This window comes from Gracilinanus agilis, unplaced genomic scaffold, assembly GCF_016433145.1.
Source record: "Gracilinanus agilis isolate LMUSP501 unplaced genomic scaffold, AgileGrace unplaced_scaffold36552, whole genome shotgun sequence".
NCBI lineage: Eukaryota > Metazoa > Chordata > Mammalia > Didelphimorphia > Didelphidae > Gracilinanus > Gracilinanus agilis.
The window spans coordinates 2,026-11,861 of NW_025369748.1; the positions used below are offsets into that span (position 1 = coordinate 2,026).

General features: G+C 37.0%; 1 pseudogene; it reads left to right on the forward strand.

Moving 5' to 3' along the window:
* Nucleotides 1-2,615: 2,615 nt before the first annotated feature.
* On the forward strand, nt 2,616-3,042 carry LOC123254969 (annotated as a pseudogene).
* The last annotated feature ends 6,794 nt before the right edge of the window (nt 3,043-9,836 follow it).

Genomic DNA, 9,836 nt, shown 5'->3' on the forward strand with positions numbered 1-9,836 from the left:
CTACTAGACCTATGTCATTAGAAGATCAGTGGGACAAGTCAATTCACTGTGATTCAGCCCAATCATTCATCCTCAAGTTAGGATTCTCAAAGTTGGCTGTTAATCTTGTAACTTTATGAAACCATTGCCTGCCATCTATATCCTGCTTGGCATCCTTTATGATATTTTGAGATATCTAAGATTGCATTTAAAAATAACAATTTTAAGAATCATGGACCATTCCAGGGAAATTCTCAATGCAAAGATTTTAATTAGATATGCACACACACACGTACATACATAAAAGCTTAAAAGCCAATGCCATTTACTATCCGACCAGAACATTATTTACTATCTGTCTGACAAAGCAAGAAGATCCAGGATCATTGGGGAGTTTTTTTCCCCCAAACAAGGATGTCATCAATTTTGTATCAAGCTCTAGGTCCAACAAAAGGCCTGTGAAGAAAGAGTAGAGATAGCATTTAACCTTCTGTACTTAATGAAGGCATGCTTTTAGTGTTACATTGGGCTCCACAAATCTTTTTATCACTGTCACCTCTGAAACATTTGGAGCATTAAAAGGAAAGCAAGGATATAAACACCTGGACACCAAGGTCCGCAAGATATTTACTGCTGCCTTCTACTCAAACAGCTGCTATGGGGTCAGATAAAAAAAGAGAAGGAGGAGGAAAAGGAGAGGGAGAAGGGAGAGAAAGAGCAGGAGGGACAAGAACAGAGGAGCGTAGCTTTAGAGCTGGAAAGGACTTTAGCAGCCGTCCAATCCAATGGCTGCATTTTACAGAAAATAAAATGGTGTCTCATAGATTAAGTGATTTGTCCAGTCTTATCATAGACTGGGTTTGAATTTAGGTCCTCTGACTCCATATCCAGGGGTCTCTCCCTGTACCATGCTTTGAGGACACTTAGAAGCACAATGTGACCATAGCATGACTGGTTATACACACTTATTGTTCAGTCATGTTAGACATTTTGTGACCCTATGGACCATACTATCCATGGGGTTTTCTTGGCAAAGATACTGGACTGGTTATCATTTAATTCTCCAGGGGATTAGGACAAATAGAGGTTAAGTGACTTACTAGGATCATACAACTACTAAGTACCTGAGGTCAAATTTGAACTCAGGTATTCCTGACTCTGAGCCATCTATTTGCCTCAAAATGAGGAACTGAGGCAAAGAAGGTTAAGTGACTTTCCTAGGATCGCATACCTACTAAGGGTCTGAGGACTCCAGGTCCAGCACTCTATCCCCTACACAACTTAGCTGCCCTCACTAGAATTCGTTAATAAATGGTAACAATGTGAAAAAAATTTAAGAATTAAAAAAAAAGGCACAAAAGTTGGAGAACTAGAGAACCAATGCAGAACTGGCATGTAACCATCATAAATAAGGATGTTAATTTTAAATAACTTTGCCTTTGCAAAGGCAAACAGTTCTTTTAGTTACCTCAAAGTTTTCCTGAAACATAGAATCAGTTTTTTGAATAGAGATATTTTTTTAGGCATGTTGTCTTGCTTTGAGTCTATAAAATTGAAGTAGAAAATTTCCCCAGAAGTCAAAAGTCACAACATGATGAACAGGGAAATATGTATTATGTGATAACATAGATATAACCTACATAATATTACCTACTTTTTTTTGAGAAGGGGGAGAGGTGGGAAGAAGGGGAGAAAAAAGAATGAGACAGATTTTCGGGCATAACTAATGTGAGAATTTGTTTCTTTTGGATAAGCATATTTATTATAATATAATCATTATAATTATAATTTGTTACACATTTATAAGTCACATTTATTATTATATTGTGTATAAAAATAAAAATAAATGTAACTGAAAAAAGTCAATGGAAGAATGCATGGTAGACATGATCATATATCTTATTATAGATATATCATATCTCTTATTACAAATGAAAACTCATGCAGGAGAACCAGTATAGATGATGCCATTAGTGAAATGTATGACTGGAAAAAAATACAGACTGATCAAATGGCAAGCAACAGCAAAGGAAAGCTAATTGATCATCAATTCGTGTGGTTCATCAGTGTCCATGGACCATCAAGAGATCTAGAGAAAAGTTCTCAGTATATTGATTTATAGGAGGATATGGAAAAGTTACCCAAGATAGCCAGATAGGTGGCAGTCTATATTGTTGGAATGAGTCTTCACATCAATAAGTTCATAGAGAGATTGGAGAAATGGGGACTATCTTAAATGGTGACACGAAGAACAGGATTCTCTGGGTAGGAATTGCAAGCAATGCTAGGCATTGTAAATGATTTCGTCATTTGAGAACCCTACATGTTTTCATGTTTATGGAGTGAAAAACATTTGCATATAATAATAGTTTGCATTTATATGATTTGAAAAGCAGTTTATTTAATTAAATAATATCTTATTTGATCCTCACAACAACCCTGAGAGGGAAGTGTTATTATTATCCCAATTTTTCAAATGAGGAAAATGAGCAGGCCTAGAGACGGGAGGTCCTAGGTTCAAATACAGCCTCAGACACTTCCCAGCCGTGTGACCCTGGGCGAGTCACTTGACCCCCATTGCCCACCCTTACCACTCTTCTGCCCTGAAGCCAATACACAGAAGTTAAGGGTTAAAAAAACAAAAAAAAATGAGGAAAATGAGGAAGCTGCACAGCCACTGGTGGGACCAGAAGTGGCACGACAAGTGGTACAAGAAGGCATACCTAGATATGGCACTCATGGCCAAACCCTTTGGGGGTGTCTTGTGTGCCAAAGGCATTGTCCTTGGAGAAAGTGGATGTGGAGGCTAAGCAGCCCAATTCTGCCATGAGGAAGTGTGGGAGAGAACAACTGATCAAAAATGGCAAGAAAATCACAATTTTTGTTCCTGATGATTACTATTTGAACTTTATTGAGGAAAATGATGAAGTGTTAGTGGCTGGCTTTGGTCAAAAGAGTCATGCTGTTGGTGAAATTCCTGGAGTCCATTTCAAAGTTGTAAAAGTAACAAGTGTTTCATTTCTGGCTTTATACAAAAGCAAGAAGGGGAGACCAAGATCATAAAGTAATTCTTAATAAAATTTTTCATTAAAAAAAAAAAAGGGATATGTCCATGGCCACCCAATTAGGAAGTATCTGAGGCAGTTCTTCCTGACTCCAAATCCAATGCCTCCATCCATGGTACCGACTATATAATTATTATTAGAAGGAAAATGTATCATGGAGGGCAGAAATCAAACTAAAGTGTATAAATTTTTAATACAAAGACAACAGACCATACCCAATACTTCCTCAAATAACTATCTCATTTCTCATCTCCTTTTACATTGCCAAAATTCTGGAAGGAGAGGACTATAACCATCTATCTATATTCCTTTACCTCTTACTCCCTCCAAAATAATGTAGTCTACCTTCCATCCCTACCATTTATAGAAACTATTCTCTTAGAATTCATTGATCATTTCCTAAGTGCCACATCCAAAGCTATCCTTCACCTATTTTACCCTTATCCTCCCTAATCCCTATGTAGCATTTGATTGCACCTATACAACATTTAAGGTGACCTTATTTTCTGAATCAAAATGTGACACATGGTTTGACAAAGGATGATTTTCTGCTTTGTGAATTTATTGTTCAAGTTTGCCTTGTAGCTGCAATTGCAAGAGTTTTCTATTAGTATATGCAGCACAGGTGCTAATTGTCATCATAACCACTCTCAGTGGACCACCTGCCCATCATGCACCACAGGTATGTATACGGCAAACATGGCTATAGACGTAATAATATGCAAGCATTCTCAGGGGCAATCACAGCCAGTGCTTCAGGGCTACCCCTTATGGATCTCAGTCTTTTGTGATGTGCACATTTTGATTGCAATGCTGCCTGACAATTCATTCAATAACTGGAATGTCCTGGAATTTTCAGGGCATTTAGATGACTTGTAGAGATAAAAGGACAGAATATTTTAGGTTGTGATTGTTACTGGAAAACAAGGATGTATAATTACCATCACTATACTGTAACTTCCTTCAGAACAGAGATTGTATCTTCCTTATTTTTTTTTATCTCCCCTAGAACATAATGAATGGGCTTGGAAGGAATGAATGAATGGACAAATGAAAAATGAAACTGTTTCTATATACAAATTCAAGTTCTACACGTTCTTTTCTCCTCTTTTTTCAATAGTATGGGACTTTTGCCTCTTCCCACATAGATTTAGGACCTGAAAGGACCTTTCTCCCTTTCTCATCCAATTCTGTCATTTCATAGATGTAAAAAATGAAACCAGGAGAAAGTGTTTAAGCAAGGATTTGAATTCAGTTTTTCTGACCCCAAATCCAGCTTTTTGTTAAATGTATATCCACATACATACATATGCAAAACACAAGCATCACATAGACTCACCCATTTAGGATCCCTAACCCATGTTGACTTCCAAAGGTCACTAATCTCAGCTACTACTTTTACCTGACTTTTGATTTTATTGATAGTCTGTGTAATATGAGAGATTAAGAAAACACGCAGGGAACCACTTAAAAAAAAGACAAAACAAACTCTTGCCTTTTGTCTTATAATCAATACTAAATATTGGTTCCAAGGCAGAAAGAGCAGTAAGGGTTAGGCAACTGGGGTTAAACGATTTGCCTAGAGTCACAAAGCTAGGAAGTATCTGAGTCCAAATTAGAACTCAGGACCTCCTGCCTCCAGATCTGGGTATCAGTTTAATCTTGGGACAAATAGCAAATGTTTGCAAATACTAGTCAATGATCTGTGGAAAATCGCCCTCCCCAGTTTTGTTTATCTTTCCACTTCATTGCCAACCACCTCTAAGCTCAGAGGACCAGACAAAACAAAATGAAAGCCCTCTTTTTCTGTTAGTGTAAATTTGAGCAGTTTCTTAACAGAAAGGAATGCATAACTAGTACTTCTTTCCTCGTTGCCTCCCTGTTTCTTCCTTTGCTTGTCTCAACACCCAAAGCTTCCCTATACATACAAACGTTAGGATTCTATTTCCTTTTCGTTTATTGCTAATCTTGTCAGTTTTTCTCCTTTTCTCTCATCTTTGATGTTAAATCATTCCAGAAAAATAAAAAGAACGTGTTTCAGCTGTATCAGAGTCGTCAGATAGGCTTTAATGACTGTACTGGAATCATTCCTCCCTCTCCATACTGCCTTCTCCTCCACTGAGCCCTTAGACTGGAGTTGAACTACATGTGGCCCAAGAGGATGCAATTGAATCAATCCCATTGTCCCAGTGTCCATCTGTCAAGGTGACATGCCAAGTAGCTAACTCTGGATTAGTGATACCATTTCCCGAAGTGAATTAACAACATCATTGGAAACCAGGGAAAATGGGGGTGGTGGTCAATTGCAAATGAGGTTAATTTGACTTTGTTAAATGGATAGGAACCTGATGGGGTGGCTCCAAGCTGGATTAACCAGATTTAGAGACAAAACAAAGCAGAATAGGGTAATGCACAGCACAACAACAAAATTAACCTTTGTAGAAAAGAGTAATCAGATTGTTTTTTTTTCCCAAATAGGCAGCATTTCTCATTCATTCCCTCACACACCCACTCCAGGAAAGGAATTGAATAGAAATACTGGAGGGGAAGTTCCTTGTATTCAGTTAAGATACCAAAAACAATACGGTTAAGAAACATCAGGGCTTTGCCATAAACTGGATCTTCAATCTTGAAGGAAAAGAAACCATTTACAATGGGAAAACTCATCTCTGGCAATATTCCTGCTTTGATTTCCATTTTTCTACAAGACGTAGAGCAATTAATGGAGTTCCCAAGAACCCAGCCAGCCGATTTTCACTGAGACTTGCCTCCTGAGATCACAAAAACATACTTTTAAGCTTTAGGTGTCAGAAATAGTTTTCTTTTAGGAGAGCATTAATTGTTATTTGTTGAGTAAACAGCTGCTTTATTTATGCACAGAAGTGCCAGGAGATACTTGTTCTGGAAATGTGTGTGTCCCATGCGGCCAGATGTAATAAATGAGTAGGCAGGTTGTAAATTTCCATTCACTTGAATGGACCTTTTATTCAAACGCCTGCCAAGACACATGCACAGACCGGAGTGTTTAAAGGATTAACTTCCATAAATTTTAAACATTCTCTAGTGTTTCACCTGTCTATATTTTTCACTCATCTGTCTACAAGCCCAATGAACTGTTGCAAATACAAGACGAGAGCACCATCTAGTGGAGAGGAAAGGGGGGCATTGAGGAGATATTGGCTATAAATAAGGCTAAGGACCAAATTTAAGCCTTGCCAAAATTTCCTTGGAATGGTACAACCATCTTTTGAGCGGGAACCAGGTAGGGAATGAAATGAGGTTTGTGGAGGGAGGTCCTGCTGGCCGTGTTTTAGCTGTGTCATCACAAGCTTGGCACCAAATTCAGTCTATCGATCCATGCATTTTGATCAGTGGAAAATCAGTTATTAATCAACAAAGGACTATTGATTTTTCCGGCAGAGTCACAGCCAGGAAGCAGTGTATCAGCTGTTACTATTAACAACCAGTGCTGTGGAAAGTTAACCACCAGCAGCTATGCCCCTGGCTTCAGCTCCAAAGAAGAGGAGCAAAAACTGAACCCTCTAAAGTAGGGGCTTTTCTAAGACTTTTTGGGGTCATGGCCTTCTCTGGCAGACTGCTGAGGCTTATGTACCCTTTTTCACAATAATGATTTTAAGTGAAAAAAGTAGAATTACAAAGGGAACTAATTACATTGAAATAGAATTATCAAAATATATTTTAAAGCAATCACAAGTCTGCCTCCCAGGTTAAATATTTCTGATCTAGAGTGAGGGGATAAAATAGAGAGAATAAAGGCTTAAAATTATTATTGTTAAAATTAATTCATTAAAAATTATTATGTAATTTAAAATAATTACAGCTCTTTTAAATAATCATGGTATAGATTAGGAGTGGTCATTAATTCTATTTAGAAAAAAGGCATGAGCCCTTGGTATTTATACTATCGATAAAATCAACAATCATTTTTAAAGTGTCTACTATGTGCCAGACACTGTGCTAGGCCCTGGGATTCATATGGATCTTGTGAGAAATAGAGGAATTGGGGATGTGTGTTGGGCATGGGTGGGGATTGGGGAATCAATTATCAGAGCTAAGAAAAAATTTACATGGTTGCTTTTTCCATATCTATGTTTATTTTTATGGGATAAATTTATTACAATTTAATATTTTATTATTTAAAAAATAGCAGATGGGATAGAGATTGGCAAACTCTAACTCCAGGTTTGTAACAATCAGAGCATCTCCAGTTATGTCTAGAGCCAATGCAAGATTTTTTTTTTAACTTTTATCTTCAGTCTTAGAATCAAGTTCCAGATATTGGTTCCAAGGCAGAAGAACTGTAAGGGGGTGTTAAATGACTTGCCCAGGGTCACATAGCTAGGAAATATTTTAATCTGAATTTGAACCCAGGATCATCCCACCTTCCTGTATACTGTATACATCTTACATGTTAATAGTTATTTGCATGTTGGCTCTTCCATTAGAATGTGACCTTCTTGAGAGGAAGGTCTATATTTTTTACTTGTTTTGGTGTCCTCAGGACTTAGCACAATGTTTAGAATATTGTTGTTTAGTTATTTTTTAGTCCTGTCTGATTCTTTGTAATCCCATTTTTGGGGTTTTCTTGACAAGGATATTAGAGTGCTTTGCTATTTCCTTCTCCAGTTTATTTTACATATGAGGAAACTGAGGCAAACAGGATTAAGTGACTTCCCCAGGGCCACATAGCTAATAAGTATCTAAGGTCAGATTTGAATTCAGGAAGATGTGTCTACCTGACTCAACATTCAGCACTTTATCCAATGTGCCACCTAGCTGCTTTGGCACTGAGAATATAGTAAACATTTACTAAATGTCTGTTAACTCACTAGTTTGCTGACTTTCAAGAATATGGTATATCAAGAGTGTGCAAGCTTTAACATCAGCACTCAGCCAAATTCAGATGAATTAGAAGGAAAATTCATTGCCCTTAACCAGCACTTTTCTAATCAATACTTTGCATTTTTTTGGCTACCAATGAAGGCTTCCCTTTTGGTCTGTGGAGATCCCTAGAAAATAAACTGCTAATTTGTAATTGCTAATAGCTTCTTTTTCAACTACACAAGTTAAAGTCTACTTTTCTCTCCATTTAAACAAATCTTTTAAAATTTAATTAATTAAGAATATTTTCCCATGGTTAAATGATTCATGATTTTTCCCACCCCTCTTCCCTTCCCTCTCCCTGAGCTGATGAGCAATTCTACTGGGTTATACATATATCATTGTTCAAAACCCATTTCCATATTATTAATATTTGCAACAGAGTGATCATTTCAAGTAAAAATCCCCAATCATATCCATATTGAACCATGTGAGCGATCATATGTTTTTCTTCTGCATTTCTGCTCCCACAGTTCTTTCTCTGAATGTGGATAACATTCTTTCTCGTAAGTTCTTCTGGATTGTCCTGGGTCATTGCCTTGCTGCTAGTGGAGAAGTCTATTAAATTCAATTGTGCCATAATGTATCAGTTTCTGTGTATAAGGTTCTCCTGGTTCTGCTCCTTTTGCTCTGCATCAATTCCTCAGGTCTTTCCCAGTTCACATGGAATTTCTCCAGTTCATCATTCCTTTCAGCACAATAATATTCCATCACCATCAGATACTACAATTTGTTCAGCCATTCCCCAATCAATGGATACCTACTCATTTTCCATTTTTTTGCCACTACAAAGAACATGGCTATAAATATTTTTTACAGGTATTTTTCCTTATTGTCTCTTTGGGGTACAAACCCAGCAGTGGTATGGCTGGATCAAAGGGCAAGTAGTCTTTTAAAGCCCTTTGCACATAGTTCCAAATTGCCCTCGAGAATGGTTGGATCAATTCACAACTCCACCAGCAGTGTATTAGTGTTCCAATTTTGCCATATCCCCTCCAACATTTATCATTTTCCTTTACCATTTTATTTTCCAATCTGCTAGATGTGAGGTGGTACCTCAGAATTGTTTTGATTTGCATTTCTCCAATTAAGAGAGATTTAGAACATTTTTTTCATTGATAGTTTTTATTTCTTTATCTGAAAACTGCCTATTTATGTCCCTTGCCCATTTATCAATTGGGGAATAGCTTGATTTTTTTGTACAATTGACTTAGTTCTTTATAAATTTGAGAAATTAGACCTTTGTCAGAGGTTTTTATTATAAAGTTTTTTCCCCAGTTTGCTGCTACCCTTCTAATTTTGTTTGCATTGGTTTTATTTGTACTCTCCATTCTTAATATTGAAATTCTGTATAAAAAATCAGGTTGTAGAATTGAGTTATTCAACATCATTCAAGAAAATGGCAGAAGAATATGGATTGGCATGCAATAGTGATAAGACCCTTTGGATAATGTCTCTGTGTGACCTTGAGCAAGTCATTTTACCCTCTAAGTTACTGTTTTCTGTAAGATGAGAGGGTGACTTGGCAACCTCTAAGTGGTGATAGTGTGGTAAATGTTTAACAATTGGCTTTCTCTGGGGGATAAAATGTACCCACAGTATAGTGAATCTTCAATATTAAAATTTCCTCTCCTATTTTAAGTCTAGACAATGAACAAAAAAATAAATCAATCCCAGATTAGCATTTGTTTGCTGATTTCTGAAGCATAAATGCTCATGCTGAAAATTTCTAAATTAGTAGGTTAACTTCAGCATATTCTTTTCACTAAGATCTCTTCTAACTCCACACTTGTGATCCTATGAACTTAAGGTAATGGGAACCTAAATAAATCAGGAAGTGACAATTTACACCTGAGTGAATTGGCCAAGAGGGGGCAGTTAAATGGCACA